Consider the following 18,336-nt stretch of genomic DNA (forward strand, 5'->3'; position numbering starts at 1 on the left):
AGCGGTGGTAGAAGAGACTTATGGACCATTTTGATTGATGATCATGATTCGGAGACCGAGCCTATGGACATTGATGATGATACCCCTTGCTTAAATGCATTGTCAGTGTTTAAGGAAAGTCTGCGCATCGGAGAAGATTAATCTAGTTGAAGTACCTAATGACCTCCTGTGCACAATCCGAAGGTATTCCCCAAAACTAGACTTCTTGATTGAATTGTAGAAGAAAACCTCACTCAAATTGACCTTGTATAGCCTTTCAAAACCCTACTTGAAGTTGCTGAACTAAACTTGTTTTTCTGCTGAGAAACATTTTGGTCGATCCTTTTGGTCGATGCCATCGACCAAAAACATCGACCAAAGTTTCCCAGTCTGCCAAGTTAATGATTCCATGGAATATTCCCATTCTATTTATTATAACCTCGAGCCTTGAGCCCTATTGCAATCATTTTCTCACCTGAAAACGTGGGGAGAGCTTCCCAAAGCAACTCCTTGGCTAATGTGAAGGGCACCTCATCAAAAACTCATTGTTTATCATTGATTCTTGTCTACATCTTCCACACCAAGGTATGAATCACCATTCCACTTTCTATCCTACCATTTTCTATTCTTTTCTATTCCTATCTTGCTGGTGAGACATTGGAAATGGTGCTGCAACCTTGCAACCACCACTCCAAGTGTCTACACATGATTAACCTATGATCTTCTTAACCATCCATTGATGCTATGCCTCCATCTCATGCCTAGCATATGTATTCCTTAATTTTTCTATTAACATCATGCCATTTTGTACCAAACTGAGTTGTAGGGTATGCTATGTTCATGTTTATCACTACTATATGATTCCAATCGAAATTCTATTAGTTCCCCTAGCTATTACATGCCATTTCCATGTCAATGCAATCAATCCCAACTCATGCCATGATGTTTGTCACTTGAACTTGTTAGCTCAATTTGGGGCTTTTTGTTTGGGCCATTGGATTGGGTAAATTTCTTGACTTATAGTGTCCTACTATTGTTGTTAAGCATTCCTCCAAGTTTCAGATTGATCCGAACACCGGAAAACTAATTTCGGATGAAAACCCCCAAAATCCACTATTCTGTCCCAAAGAGATTTTTGGCCGATCCTTTTGGTCGATACCATCGACCAAGAACATCGACCAAAGTTGTTGCTGACAGCAACCTTGGCCAGTTTTGATCCAATTACCATCCGATCTTCCCAATTTCTTCTCTAACTTATTATTGATGTTTGTTTAGGGTCTTAACAATTCTTTTGGACTATTTCTTGGTATTCTCAATTCATCATCAATTCAACCCAAGGTAAGGATGGTTATCTCCATAAACATATAGATCATCAACTTATGATTTATGTTCTTATTTATGAATAGAATCTCTTGATTTCTTTTAAATCTTTATAAGACTGTTATATATGTGATAGAACAGTAGTATTGAAATCTTCATACTCTTGTCATGTTACATTACTATTCTTGTTTACTTATGTCTATGATGATTCATTTCAATATCATGATTTAACTTTTATAATAAGATGTATTGGATGCATGAAAGATGATGAACTTGAATATGTGATTGCTTACGTATAACTTGGGATTGGGGAGTGTTCTATTGACACTTCTGTCCTTAGGCATTGGAGGGAATAGTATGGGATGTTCTCCGATGGTGCCTATCGACACTCTACCGGGTTATTGGATGACATACATAGGACTGTCTAGTTGGGTGGCTAGGTTTATCCTTGTCGTGTCAGACCCGAATCGGAAGGGCATTGAGACCGAACGACCCGTGGTAGTGTATGGTTGGATGGGCGCTCTAGGCCGGTAACCAATCTGGTAGGGGACATAAACCATGCTACGGATACCCGAAAGGGGCCATTTATTGGTAGGGTTGCAAATGGCTAGACTTGGGCTCACGGGCACTCAAGACCGTTAACCAATCCGTGAGAGGACGTGAGAGCTTCCCGTTTACTATTTGTGGATTACCAATAGGGTTGATGAGTCCGAAATCCGGGATTTCGCTGACTCTAGTGTGAAGGATACCGGAAAGGATCATCGGGGGCGAGGAATGGACGTATCTAGATCTGACTTGACCGACTGAGTAGATGACTTGCATTGGGCTAGGCTTTATTGTGACATGCGCCAGTACTTATACCAAACGGTGATGTGAGAGAGCAGTGACCTATTCCCTTGCCATGGTTTTTTAGATGACTTTATCGAACTTCCCTGGCAGACCCAAGATATCTTGTATGATTGAGGGGGAGTGACTGACCACCCAAAGAAGTATGGTGCTATGACTTAAAGCATGTCTACCCTAGAGACTAGCATTTATAGAGTTAGAATCATACTTGCATCATATGTTCCATATCACATTGCATTATGTATGTTCTATATGTGTATGATTCTAATTATGGAATAACTACATTGCTGAGTTCTTCGAACTCATTCCTTTTGTACAAATATTTTTAGATTATCCTACAGGTACCGAAGATTATGATGGCACCCCCTTCGAGACGGACTATGATTCCGCATACTACCCTTCGGGTAGTGGCATCTGGGAAGATCCGAGTGTTGGTGCCGAGGAGGATTACTATTCGCACCAAGGTTAGCCCCACGGTTGTGCGGGAGCGGGAGAGCTGGTTTTACTTCATCCGTACCATTGAGGAGACTATTATTAGAGTAGAAGAAACCCTAGCTTAGTGCCCAATTTCCTGGTGTATTTATGGAACTTTTGGTCATGTAACTAACTTGTTTTTGGATTATTTTTAAATACTTGGACATGTAACTAACTTTATCACACTTCTTTTCCGCTGCTCTGAGAGAGTGGTTATCATACCTTCTCTCACCTTTATGATTATGTTCCCATTTTGTTATTATCTATTTTCCGCACTCTGATTTACTTAATCTTACCTTATTCATGATACTTAGTATTAGTTTTTTTTACCATGATTATTATTGTTCATGATTATGTCATTGTGTATGTGGGAGGCATGGACCTACGAATCTTGATCCTTGGACTTTGGATCACATTCCGGGTTGGGTGGGGGGGGGGGGGGGGGGGGGGGGGGGGGGGCCGGCCCGGGGGGGGCCCCCCCTCCTGCGGGGGGGCCACCCCCCCCCCCCCGGGGGGGGGGGGGGGGGGTTTTGTTTCCTCCTTCTTCAGGGGGGGGACCCTCCTTTTGGTTGCCTAATGTTTTGCTTTCCTTCCTGGGGGGCCGTACCATCTTAGGGCTCCCACTTCTGATGAGAGGGTTGATTCTATCCTTCCAAGCCAATTTTCCCTGTATATAGATACACTGGAAAGCGGAGTTCGCTTTCCCTTCTTCAATACTTTGTTTTTTGCCATTCTGAATCATTGGGACATCTGTCCCGGAATGCTTCTTCTCAATAGCTGGCATCTCATCGTCGGCTTCTTGGGTTTATGCTTTGAACTTGGCAGCACACCTTCTCTTCCTCTTTTTGTACATTTTCATGTTCTTTCTCTTTCCCATCCTCCCGGCTGGATTGTGCTTTCTACGCGCAACAAAATCAAGCTTGACTGGTCAGGCAGCATTCTTGCCAAAGGAACTTGCCCTTCCAATCATAAAGGGTGGCGCAAGCGGTATTTTTTCTGCCAAGCGCCTCAATCAGATCTTAACTTCCCGACCGCCTGGAAGCTGTACACTTCATATTTTGAGGGTAACCGGGTCCCTCCATTATCCAAAGAAGACAGAGCTGCTGTCGGGCAGATCAAGTCAATTCCATGGTATCAAGAGATACATGGATATGAGATGGAATACAATTGCATTCTTCAATACTGGGAGCTGGCTCAATGTGAGCTTTCTAACTACCACGTTTCACTTTCTTGAATGTACTGCAAACTTTTTTCAACTTTCTCAATTCGTTTTTCTTTGTAGTACCTCCAAGAATGAATCCAGACAGCCTTCGGGTGAGAGCTGCCAAGGCCGTTTTGACTGCAGAGCAACAGTCTCCTCGATCCTTGACTGCAGAATAGGTAGCCTCTGTGCCACCTCCAGACCCTTCTTACAAGGGTATCAGAAACCTGAACCCAGTGGTGGAGGCTTCGGGGAGAGGGAAAAACCAATGGTGGAAGAAGTCGAAATCCCCTCTCCCGTTCGAACCAAAAGGAAGCATGACTCAGTCGATGCTTCTGCCCCTAAGAAATCCAAAAAGAATATAGATTTTGAGATCTTCATCCCCCAATGGTCGCTGACGCAGACAGACCGAGTCACGTAGGATCCTGAAAAGGCTGCTGAGTGGAGTTCTCTCGGCCTCATGCCTGCCGACCGTCAGGCCTTTGAAACCCAGCAAGACGACGTTCTAGTTCGTCTTTCCACAAGGTATTATTTTTTTTGAGCTTTCACTACTTGCTTTGTAATCTCTCCTGGGATTTTCTGATAATCTCCCTATCTTTCCAGGAATGTTGTGTTGAGCTTCTATCAACACATGGAGGCATTGAGCCGAGTTGGTTGTAGTGGCTCCTTCCTGCAGACTTGTGAAGAGAATCTGGCGAAGGCCAATTCTGAAGTGGATTGGCTGAGGAAAACAGTCGAAGAGTCGAAGGAGAAGCATAATGAGGAGATGAATTCTTTAAGGAAAGAACTTGACTCATCAACCATTCGTGTTGTTGCTGCAAAATGTGAGGCCAAGAAGTAGAAGAATGCTGCTATCGTGTTTGGTGAAAGCCTCGAGTTTCAGGCCAAGGATAACGAACAGCTGAAGAAGATGACCGTTCCTAGCAAGCCCGAACATCTTTCACAAGATCTTCGGAGGGACTGCATTCGGAAATATCTGAACAACATTCCCTTCAATGACCTGTTGGGCTCCTTCAACCTTCAAGCTTATCGAGAAGGGCAGAATGATGTCTGGAGAAAGATTCTTGAATCTAATCCTTCTTTTGACACAACTCCTTTCGAGAAGTGTGTCACAAGGAAATCTTCGAGTAGCTTGAGCTGCCTTTCCCTAACTGGGTTTTGGAAGAGGAGGATCCCATTCCAGCGGACCCAGACATTGAGAAGTATCTTGCTGATTCGCCACCTCTTCCCGAAGAACCTCAAAAGCCTGCTTCGGATAAAGATTCTGACAAAGATTCTTCGGCCGACGATGAGAAAGAACAATAGGAAACCATCTCTTTTCTTTTCTTTTCTTTTCTTTTTGTAAGGGTTGGCCCCCCACGGTCTTCTATAATGAAATAGAAATCTGTCTTCTTCTTCTCAAACTCTTCCAATGATTCCCTTAATATTTTCTCATATTGTACCCAAAGAATTATCTATTCCTTCTCACAAGAGGAGATAAGTTATCATGTAGATTAACTTGTACCTTTACTGAAGACAACGTTCAGGACATCAGAGAGATGTGTTCGGGGAGAGATGCGTTCGGTTAATTTGATTCTTTCGAACATTTCATGACACCTGAACCTTATCTCCCAACCACTCTTCCTTTATGACGAAGCCCAAACGTTTCCATGCATTCGTATACCAATTGCTCTTCCCAAGGAATTGGAAATACTCTATTATTTAATACTGGTGCGATGGTTGGTATTTGGCAGTATCCTCGTATCAGGTGCACATTGTTCCACGTGGAAACCTAGTTCAGCCTTCGAGCTTCGAATTTGAAGCGCCGTTATCCCCTGACCGTTGATCCTTCATTTTTAGGAATTCAAAACGTCTCTTCCATCCTGTCCCTTGATTAACTTGGGCTTTCAACCGTCGCATCTCTCCTTGAGGCTATTTAAGTTCCTCAAGGGTACCTCATCCTTATCTTGCAATCTGCAAGTTATTTTTGTCTGATAGATTTGCAAAGTAATATCTTGTCTTCCTTTGCTGTCTCTGTACTCTTATCCTCCAACAATATCTTCGATCAGAACCTGAACAAGTAAGTCTTTTGTTCTGTCATTTAGTTTGGTGACGAACTTCTTCTTCTCCCTGAGTAATCTCCACAGTATTCATACTTGGGGTTTACTCATTACGGAAGTTCCCTGATTGGTGTTCATAACTTCATTTATTTGACAGAAATCTAGGGTTTTCCCTTTTCTGCTATAAGTTGTCGGATTCTCGTATGGACACTGTTTTCCTTTTATTTGCAGTGCCTCCAAGAATTAACTTGGACTTTATTAGGGCGAAATCTTGCAAGAAGACTACCCCAGTGCCAACGGAAGTTGCTCCTTCTGAGGTGATTGCTGCTGGTGAATCTTCTAAACATGGGGAGACTGTTGTTGGTGAATCTTCAGATCAGATTCCCACAGTTTCTATTGATGCTTCTCCCACGCTTCCTCTGCCTGAAGAGACCGTTAGGTCTTCCAAGGAGGATTCCCCTTCCGTCGTTGCTTGTACGAGATTCTCGTTGGTGGATTCCCACTGGTACAGACATCATAGATGTTCTTCTTCCCTATGAGGTATACGAGGTATGCATGACCCTATGGAATGACATTAACTGCTATACGCCCCGGTGTGGTACCGCGATGCGTCCTTCAGCTCGGGTTATCACTCGTATTATCGGGCGAAACATCCTTCCGAAGGCAGGGCACCATAGCAAGGTGTCAGCGATGGAGGCACTGGTTATCTATAGCATGTATACTGGAGTGCAGATCGATTTAGCATACATCATGCAGAATGTTATGATTGATCGGATTGAGTTTCTTGGGGATAGGAACTTGGCTTTCGGTCGACTCTTGACTCGTGTTTTTGAGCACTTTGATGTGGACTTGGAGCATACACCCATGATTCAGGGTCGAGATTTAGGTGAGAACATCGGCTCATGGTTGATCAGGAAAATGGGGCTCCATGATGCCGTCAGATCAGAGGATGAGGATGACATCGATGATGCATCAGGGGATGATAGTACTGATGATGATGATGGTGATGACGATGATGAGCACGGTGAGGATGATGATCAGGGTCATGATGAGGTTCCGAGACATGAGGAGGTTCCCACTCTATGATTCACTGAGTTCGGGGTCCATCTCACACGACTTCTGAGGCTCCAAATGTGGCTTCTCATCAGCCGTCTATTTACTCTATACTTGAGAGGATCGAGGCTCGACAGGAGAGGATAGAATTCCACATGTGCACCCTTGGTGAGAGATTTGCACGACTGGAGGAGGAGTTCAGATCTAGGAGGGGTCAGACAGATCGTCGGAGTCGATCATCTATATAGATAGTACTAGGAATTTTCTTTTATGCTATCTTGGATGTATTTCTTTTTCAGACTTGTAAAATTCTCCTATGTGATTAATGAAGATCAGTTACTTTGTTTATATTATTGTGTCTTATTCATGAATCCAATTATGCTTCAATATTTTGGTTTCTAATCCAGGTTATCTATTATTCAGATCTAAGAGTACTTGAGTCACTTTTGGATCTGTGACTCGGAATGTTCCGTCACCGTTTCTGTGGTCGGGGTTCCACTTGATCTTGAGCTTTGATACCAATCTGTCACATCCACCCAGCCGGTACCCCATTTGGAATACCCAGGAATGTGATCCACAGTCCAAGGATCAAAATTCATAGGTCCATGCCTCCCACATACACAATGACATAATCATGAACAAAGATAATCAAATTAAAAACAATTAATACTAAGTATCATGAATAAGATAAGATTAAATAAATCAGAGTGCGGAAGACAGATAATATTAAAGTGTGAACATAATCATAAAGGTGAGAGAAGGTATGATAACCACCCTCTCAGAGCAGCGGAAAAGAAGTGTGATAAAGTTAATTACATGTCCAAGTATTTAAAGATAATCCAAAGGTAAGTTAATTACAGGTCCAAGTACTCCAAAAATACACCAGGGGAATGGGGCACTAAGCTAGGGTTTCCTCTACTCTAATAATAGTCTCCTCAATGGTACGGATGAAGTAAACCCAGCTTTGCCGCTCCCTCACAACCGTGGGGCTAACCCTGGTGCGGATAGTAATCCTCCTCGGCACCAACACTCGGATCTTCACAGATGCCACTACCCGAAGGGTAGTATGCGGAATCATAGTCCGTCTCGAAGGGGGTGCCATCATAGTCTTCGAAGACTGTAGGATAATCTAAAAATATTTGTACAAAAGGAATGAGTTCGAAGAACTCAGCAAGGTAGTTATTCCATAATTAGAAATCATACACATACAGAACATACATAATGCAATGTGATATGGAGCATATGATGCAGTATGATTCTAACTCTATGAATGCTAGTCTCTAGGGTAGACATGCTTTAAGTCATAGCACCATACTTCTTTGGGTGGTCAGCAACTCCCCCTCAATCATACAAGATATCTTGGGTTTGCCAGGGAAGTTCGATAAAGTCATCTCAAAAACCATGGTAAGGGAATAGGTCACCGCTCTCTCACATCATCGTTTGGTATAAGTACTGGCGCATGTCACAGTAAAGCCTAGCCCAATGCAAGTCATCTACTCAGTTGGTCAAGTCAGATCCAGATACGTCCATTCCTCGCCCCCGGCGATCCTTTCCGGTATCCTTCACACTAGAGTCAGCGAAATCCCGGATTTCGGACTCATCAACCCTATTGGTCATCCACAAATAGTAAACAGGAAGCTCTCACGTCCTCTCATGGGTTGGTTACCGGTCTTGAGCGCCCGTGAGCCCAAGTCTAGCCATTTGCAACCCTACTAATAAATGGCCCCTCTCGGGTATCCGTAGCATGGTTTATGTCCCCTACCGGATTGGTTACCAGCCTAGAGCGCCCATCCAACCATACACTACCACGGGTTGTTCGGTCTCAATGCCCTTCCGATTCGGGTCTGACACGACAAGGATAAACCTAGCCAACCAACTAGACAGTCCTATGTATGTCATCCAATAACCCGGGAAAGTGTCGATAGGCACCATTGGAGAACATCCCATACTATTCCCTCCGATGCCTAAGGACAGAAGTGTCAATAGAACACTCCCCAATCCCAAGTTGTACGTAAACAATCACATATTCAAGTTCATCATCTTTCATGCATCCAATACATCTTATCATAAAAGTTAAATCATGATATTGAAATGAATCATCATAGACATCAGTAAACAAGAATAGTAATGTAACATGACAAGAGTATAAAGATGTCAATACTACTGTTCTAACACATATATAACAGTCTTATAAAGATTTAAAAGTAATCAAAAGGTTCTATTCATAAACAAGAACATAAATCATAAGTTGGTGATCTATATGTTTATGGAGATAACCATCCTTACCTTAGGTTGAATTGATGATGAATTGAGAATACCAAGAAATAGTCCAAAATAATTGTTAAGGCCCTAAACAAACATCAATAATAAGATAGAGAAGAAATTAGGAAGATTGAATATTAATTGGATCAAAACTGGCCAAGGTTGTGGTCAGCAACAACTTTGGTCAATGGTTTTGGTCGATGGTATCGACCAAAAGGATCGACCAAAATTTCCTTCAGGACAGAATGATGGATTTTGGGTGTTTTCATCCGAAATTAGTTTTCCGGTGTTCGGATCAATCTGAAACTTGGAGGAATACTTAACAACAGTAGTAGGACACTATAAGTCAAGAAATTTACCCAATCCAATGGTCCAAAAAAAAAGCCCCAAATTGAGCTAACAAGTTCAAGTGACAAACATCATGGCATGAGTTGGGATTGATTGCATTGTCATGGAAATGGCATGTAATAGCTAGGGGAACTAATAGAATTTCGATTGGAATCATATAGTAGTGATAGACATGAACATAGCATGTCCTACAACTCAATTTGGTACAAAATGACATGATGTTAATAGAAAATGAAGCAATACATATGCTAGGCATGAGATGGAGGCATAGCATCAATGGATGGCTAAGAAGATCATAGGTTAATCATGTGTAGACACTTGGAGTGGTTGTTGCAAGGTTGCAGCACCATTTCCAATGTCTCACCAGCAAGATAGGCATAGAAAAGAATAGAAAATGGTAGGATAGAGAGTGGAATGGTGATTCATACCTTGGTGTGGAAGATGTAGACAAGAATCAATAGTAAACAATGAGTTTTTGACGAGGTGCCCTTCACATTAGCCAAGGAGATGCCTTGGGAAGCTCTCCCCACGTTTTCAGGTGAGAAAATGATTGCAATAGGGCTCAAGGCTCGAGGTTATAATAAATAGAATGGGAATATTCCATGGAATCATTAACTTGGCAGGCTGGGAAACTTTGGTCGATGGTTTTGGTCGATGGCATCGACCAAAATGTTTCTTAGTAGAAAAATAGGTTTAGTTCAGCAACTTCAAGTAGGGATTTGAAAGGCTATACAATGTCAATTTGAGTGAGGTTTTCTTCCACAATTAAATCAAGAAGTGTAGTTTCGGGGAATACCTTCGGATTGTGCACAGGAGGTCATTAGGTACATCAACTAGATTAATCTTCTCCGATGCGCAGACTTTCCTTAAACACTGATAATGCATTTAAGCAAGGGGTATCATCATCAATGTCCATAGGCTCGGTCTCCGAATCATGATCATCAATCAGAATGGTCCAAAGGTCTCTTCTACCACCGCTTCGGGTCTTCGGACCTAAATACAACAGTGGATCCGGGTTAGGGTCAGGGTTAGAATAGGGCTGGATATTACATTCTCCCCCCCCTTAAAAGAAATTTCGTCCTCAAAATTGAAAGAGTACCTGTGCTTCCAAAAAGATGAGGAAACTTCTCCCTCATGTCATCTTCTTTCTCCCATGAAGCTTCTTCGGGGGTATGGTTCTTCCATCAAATCTTCACCAAAGGGATGGTGCGATTCAGCAACTGCTTGTCCTTTCTATCTAGGATATCGGCTGGTCCTTCATCGTAAGAAAGATCGGCACTAAGTCCTTCGGGTGCTTGCTGTAGTATGTGCTCCGGGTTCTCTATGTACTTTCGAAGCATTGAAACATGGAACACATTGTGAACTCCAGCAAGAGATGGAGGCAAGGCCAAGCGGTAGGCTACAGGTCCAACCTTTTCCAAAATCTCAAAAGGTCCAATGAAGCAGGGGCTAAGCTTTCCTTTCACATTGAATCTCGTCACCCCTTTCATAGGTGATACTTTAAGGAAAACTTTCTCTCTGATTGGAAATTCTAAGTCGATTCTTCTCTTGTCGGCATAAGATTTCTGTCTAGATTGAGCAGACTTGATCCTTTCCCGAATCATATCAACCATATCACTTGTAGCTTCTATCATCTCTGGACCTAAGACTTTTCTTTCACCAGTTTCAGTCCAATACAAAGGCGTTCTACAAGTGTTACCATACAAAGCCTTAAACGGAGCCATGCCTATTGTCGCTTGGTAACTGTTGTTATAGGCAAACTCAACTAAGGCTAAGTGTTCATCCCAATTTCCACCCATGGCAACCACACAAGATCTAAGCATGTCTTCTAGTATATGAATTGTCCGCTCAGATTGTCCATCAGACTGTGGGTGATGAGCTGTACTCAGATTCAATTGGGTTCCCAAGGCTTTCTGCAGACCATTCCAAAACCTTGAGGTGAACCTTGGATCACGGTCAGAAACAATACTCACCGGCACTCTGTGTAGACGAACTACATTGTCCACATAAAGTCTAGCTAGCTTATCCAAGGTGTAAGTGATCTTCATAGGAATGAAATGGGCTGATTTGTTCCAGTTTTTCTACTGACTCGGGCCTTTGCATTTCTGCTTCATCTTGATCATCTCGTACCTCAATTGGTAGCGTTGTCACCTTTCTTGGGCCCTCCTTATCTTTTAAATATGCAACATAACATTGCCGAGAAATTCTCTGGTCAGATGAAACTTGACCGATCCCCATTTTTGTCGGGAATTTTATTTCCAGGTGCTTCGTTGAAATGATAGCTCCTAACTTTGATAAGGATGGTCTCCCGAGGATGACGTTGTAAGCCGGGACCTTCCAATTGACAAGTCCAACTGTACTGATCCTTCCGCTATTGCAGACGATCCTGCAAAGCCATATAGATGTGTGGAAGATGGCTCCAACAAGTCTTCATCCACTTTAAGCTTTTGATAAGCAGCATAAGATAAAAGGTATGCAGCAGACCCAGTGTCAACTAACACCCTGTGTACTTCACGGTGCACAATCTCTACCTTAATGACTATAGCATCATCATGAGGTAAACAGACACCTCTTTCATCTTCCTCGCCGAAGGTGATCGAACCCTCACTATTTGGCCTTTTACGTTTCTGCGTTTCTCCGGTCCCAACGAACTTAGATTTTGCTCTCAGCTTCCGGAGTGACTCAGGTTCGAGACCTCCAAATATTGTTAGGATTGGTGACCGAGTAGCATCGATCACCTCCTTACCTTTCTTAGATTTAGGAGCCTCCGTCGGTTGGTCTGGGCTAACCGATCGGTCCCTTTTATTACCTGGGTCTCGTTGTTCTGTTCGTCTTCCTCTGACGAAATTGGACAAGTGTCCTTGAGATATCAATCTCTCAATATCTGCTTTTAAATGTCTGCAATCATTGGTATAGTGACCGTAATCCTTGTGGAAACGGCAATACCTTTCTCGATCCTGCTCCCCAGGCTTGGTGGGAAGCTTTGGAGGCCATTTCAAGATATTATGTTTCTTGATAATATTTAAAATATCAGCCCGAGGAGTATTTAGTGGAGTACACTCACTTTTACAGGGAGATCTTTGCCGCCACGCCTGATGAGGCTTTCCGACTCGATCGCGAACATTCTGTTTCGGCTTCTGGTTGTTCTCAAGAGCCTTTTGTTCTTTTGTAGAGGCTTTATTGTTCCTCTGGCGTGTGTCTAGGATCTTCGTGACCTCTGCCTGCTTTTGGCATCTCTGCACCAGTTCAGCATAAGTGGTAGGCATATCTTGAAGTAATAACTCCAAGAGTCGTTGGTTAGTGAGTCCAGTGAACAAAGCAATTTTAGCTACTTGCTCATCTAGATTCTCTATCTCCATTGTAACCCTGTTGAATCTTTTCATGTATTCCCGAATCGATTCACTCTTCCCTTGTCTAATAGTAAACAAGGTCTCCTCGGTCTTTTTGATTTGGATTCCACTCTGGAATTGTCACGTCCTCCCAGCCGGTACCCTATCTGGCATACCCGAGAGTGTGATCCACAGCCCGAAGATCAGGTATCGAGTGATCAACCTCCCACATAAACAATAACATAATCATGAACAATCATAATAAAAGTGCGGAAGATAAACCATAGATCCAATAAAGTAAGAATGAATCATAAATGAATCAGAATGATAGATATAATCAGAGTGTCAAACAGATAAGTAAAGTGAGGCAAAAATCCCACTCTACAACCAGCGGAAAAGTAGCTCTAAAAGAATAAACTAGACAAAATCTAATCCCAGTAGCAAGTACATTGGGTAACTAAATTGTTCTCCACTTTATAGACAACATCCTTATAAGTGTAAATCTCATAAATGGCACAAGGACGCTTCCACTCAATGGTCGGACTAAGCATCGTACGGAGCATAACCACTCGCGGAATCTTCAGTGTAATTGTGGTAACCGCAATCACCTTCCTGGAGATATGTCTCTTCGCCTTGCGCTTCTTCATAGGGACCGTCATAGTACTCGGTACTGCAGGATAGTCTAACAAACATTGTACAATAAAGGAATGAGTTTCAAAGAAACTCAGTAAGGCGATTAAAATCCATAATAACATAAATGGCAGGATTCCGGAACAAACATAAATGCAATATGATATGAGACAAGTAATGAATGAATGAATCTAACTCTATGTATGCTGGTCTCTATTGGCAGACATGCTTTAAGTCATAGCACCGTACTTCTTTAGGAAAGTCCACTCACATCCTCAACCATTTTAGATATCTTGGATTCTCTCACGGATCATTTCACCGGTCTTGAGCAGCCGATTGGTAATGGGTCCTTCATCCCTCAGGACAAACCATGGCAGGGGTTAAGTCAACACACTCTCTCACAACCATTTGGTATAAGTACGGCACATGTCGGGTAAAACCTAGCCAAATGTAAGTCTTCTACTTAGTTACATCAAGTCGATCCAGATACGTCCATTCCTCGTCCCCCGACGATCCTTTCCGGTATCCTTCACACTAGAGTCCTCATAGTCCCTGACTACGGACTCATCAACCCTATTGGTTATCCACATATGGTAAATGGGAAGCTCTCACGTCCTCTCACAGGTTGGTTACCGGTCTTAAGCGCCCGTGAGCCCAAGTCTAACCATATGCAACCCTACCAATAAATGGCCCCCACAATGTGATTCCTGTCCTCTCACGGGTTGGTTACCGGTCTTGAGCGCCCATGAATCCCCATTGCTACCACGGGTCGTTCGGTCTCAATACCCCTCCGATTAGGGTCCGACATAACAGGACATCCTAGCCAAACACTACTAGACAATCCTAGATATGTCATCCAACAGTTTAGGAAGGTGTCCAGAGGGCATCTCCGGAAACATCCCATAATATTCCCGTAGTAGTCCAAGGACAGAAGTGTCAAAAGGACACCTCTCCTTTCCAAACCATACTTAAGCATACACATGCATCAATTCATATCATCACATATATGGTAACTTCATATATGGAAAGAAATCAATAATTACAATCAACTTGTATATAATTGGTAAGTAAATCATACATGAATCAATCTAAGCAATGCTACTGTAATCAAGGTTATACAACAGTAGTATATCATTGTAAGAATCTAATTTAGGAAACATGTCAATGATATTCAAATATAGAAACTAGATTCATGCTATCTATGTAATTAAGGAAATAACCATCCTTACCTTTTATAACTCGCAAAGGAATCCTAAGAAATCAAGTAAGATCTTGGCAAACTTGAGAAGAAGGTCCTAAACAAGTATATACAACATATTAGGAAAGATCCCTAACAGAAAAGATACCAAAACATCCAACACGGACCAATTCGAGTTGCTGTACTCATTGGTCGAGTGGATTGGTCGATGGTCCAATCGACCAATCATCGACCAATGCAGACAGAGCCTAAAAAAAAGAGTTTTAAGATATGAAATCCGAATTTGGTGGTTCAAAAGGGTACTAATCAAGGGGTAAACTACATCAGTAGTATTCTAACATATAGGGGACCTCAAAACACCAATCAAATCAAAACATCAAGATCCAAATTAGGAAACAAAAAGTTACCATAATTAGATCAACCATGGATCTTTATGAATTCGAAATAGAAATCAAAGACAAGAACAATAGGAAGATGGATCATTGCTTCAGGTAAAGGTATCATGAAAGCATACTTAGATCTTCAAGGAAAAAGGATTAGAAGCACAAATCTAAATAAGGAAATAAAACCCACCATATATGTAACTACCATGCTTCATGAAGAACACATAGTGTGGTAGAAGAGAACAATTAGAGATTGATAGATCATGGATCATGGAAAGAAAACACAAAGAATTAACTACTAACATGATCAATATAGAAGATCCAAAGAGATCAGAATTCAAATCAGAAGTTTAACAAGATTAGATCATGGTTTGATCATGATTCCTTCAAAAGCTTGCAATGATCATGGTTAAGATCATTGTTCTAGCCTCAAATCCTTAGGATGATCATGAGAACATGTTCAGAGATGTTTGCAACAGAGAATGCAGCATCTCTTCACTGTCTCAACTCAAAAAGGAAAGAAAAACAAAGATGGAGGAGAAGAAGAGAGAGTAGACATACCTTTTGATGCAAAAGGAAGAGTTTCGACGAAGATCCGTCAAGAAAACACCAAGGATGCAAGGGAGATGACTTGCAGAGGTCTTTGGTTCGTTCCGAGAGTTTGGAGGCAGCAAATACGAAGTGGACTCGAGATTGGACTTAAATAGAGCAAGAAAAACCTAATTGCCAAAGACAGCACTCATTGGTCGAGTGGATTGGTCGACTGGCCCAGTCGACCAATCAGTCGACCAATGCTGACAGCAAGTCCAAAACAGGGAATTGAAGGCCCAGATCAAATCCAATCCTAAAGGGGTTTTGCACACAAGTCAAGTGACTTACCTAATAGGTAGAAATGCCTTCAAACCAAGATAGAGAGCACTCCAAGTCCATCAACTAATCCGATCTTCATCAAGATTCAGTTTCCATAAATAGAACTTCATCATCAACTTTCATGGATTCAAAGCCAGACACCAAGTCCTCCACTGGGATGGCCCAAAGCTGACTTCTTACTTTACTCCGGGTCATCGGACCTACAAATAACAAGGTTTCCGAGTCAAGGTTAGGGCTGGGTTTTACAGGAATCGTCCTATGAATTTGCGCACCAATTCGTCAAAATCCACGATCTTGCCCGAAGGGAGATTCGATAACCATTTTTGTGCTGCTCCGGTCAAGGACAAACCGAAGACTCTGCAAAAGAATTTCATCAGAATTACCTGCGACTGCCATAGTCTGCTGATAATAACTGATGTGGGCAGTGGGGTCTCCCGAACCATCAAACATGGAAAAAGTTGGCAAACATAAATTATGAGGAAACTGATATCCGGCTATGGGGCCGGCAAATGGAGTTTTTCGAATAACCGAATAGATATCATTGGTTATTCTCCGTCTTGCCAATTGTCCGAGCTTTTGATTGATATTGGCCAATTCTTGACCAATATGTGCTGACCGATCTCCGATGACACAATCATTCTCTCGAGCAACACGATCATTATCTCGAACAACATGATCATTATCTCGAGCAACGTGCCTGATAGTCAATGAGTAAATGCGTACTCCTACAACCAACCTTGTATTCGAACCGGTCGTACTTCCTTGCGGTCCATCAAACCGATCGTCTCGCCTAGGGAGATCTCCAGTTCTCCTAGGTTCTCTTTCTCGCAATCGATCGCCTTCTCAGAAATTTTGACCGACATTCTGCTCATTGATCAGTCTTTGATCCCGCTGTAATGCACGCCTTTCTGCATCACGATGATCGGGTGCTTGTGGTATCACCACTTGTCTGGTCAGCACATGGAGTGCTTGACTTATCTCCAACATCTGGAGTTTCAGTTGATCCAGTTGATACTGGAGTGGATCTGGAGGATTATTACCCCCTGACCACCATCTACCTCAAGGGGTCGACTTCCTTCTGGAATATCTGGATTGTTGACTCCGGGAATTTGGACGCCAGCATCTCGCTGAGCCGTAGCTGCTGCTGTCGCTGATCTAGTCACCATAGCTTTCTGAAACATTTCCCACAGACGACGCCAAATGATGCGTCCAAAATTTGCTCAGCCCTTAGATCTCCTGAGAATGACCTGCAAAAACGAACGTCAGATGTGGCCTGACCGCTGGGATCGGGAGTCCACCTCCGAAGGCTAAGTCAATTGATGAACTTAATAACAAACAGCTCTGTTGGGTCACAGAGCTAAGGAATGAATAACAAGAATACGATTCTGATTGTATGTATCTGTGTTTGTTTGTTCGTCCATCCTCTACCTTGTGGGTAGGTGATGTCTTATATAGAGTGTACCTTCGAATCTCCTTCGTTGGATGTATTTGAGCCTTCTTCGGATAGTCGTTGGATCTTAACAGATAGATCCGTTGAGTAATAGATCTCTACTAGGTTGGACTAGTAGATGACTCCTTTGATAATACGATCGTTATATGGTAGTTATCCATATAATAGCGATGAGTGACAGCCGCCAAATACGCTTTGCTGCCTTTAGGTTGATTAGCCTATTCCGATCGTATCGGATTAGGGCGTGCTTGTGACTAAGTTAGTTTTCTTCCTCAGCAAGCTATCTCCTGGACCCGGCTCGCTCGGAAGCGAGTCGATTCATTTCGTCTCGACCGGAGTCGAGGGTCGAACCAAAGTTGAACCAGGTTCGGTTATATTTTCTCGATATCATGTAGATTCAAATTTGAATTTGAATTTGAGTTCAGAGGCTTATCCTTTACACTCCCCCACAAGCTCATTGGTTTGGGAAAGACAGTGAACTTGCATTTTAAAATTTTGGAAGTCTGCAACTTGGTTTCCTATAGGAAGGAATTGCATTGGCATATTTCTTTTGCCAATTTGTTCATGAACAAAATGATAGTTAATTTCGATGTGTTTGGTTTGTGTATGGACGACCAGATTAGTAGCAAGGTAAGTGGCTCCAATATTGTTGTAGTATACAGTTGATGTAGAAGTAATCAACCCAAGTTCAAGCAGTAGATGACATAACCATGTCAACTCAGCAATAGCATTAGCAACCCCTTTATATTCAGACTCCCTAGAGGAGCGGGCCACAATAGGTTCCTTGGAACTCTAAGAGATTAGGTTAGGCCCTAAGTAGACACAGTAGCCACTTGTAGAGCGTTGAGTAGTAGTTGAACCAGCCCAATCTGCGCCACTAAAGGCAGTGAGAGAGATTAGTTGTGGGCCGAAATAGAATCCCAAAGGATGGAGTCTGTCACATCTACCGAGCCG

Source organism: Hakea prostrata, chromosome 8 (assembly GCF_041222555.1).
Source record: "Hakea prostrata isolate BN-2017 chromosome 8, UWA_Hpros_2, whole genome shotgun sequence".
NCBI classification, from domain to species: domain Eukaryota; kingdom Viridiplantae; phylum Streptophyta; class Magnoliopsida; order Proteales; family Proteaceae; genus Hakea; species Hakea prostrata.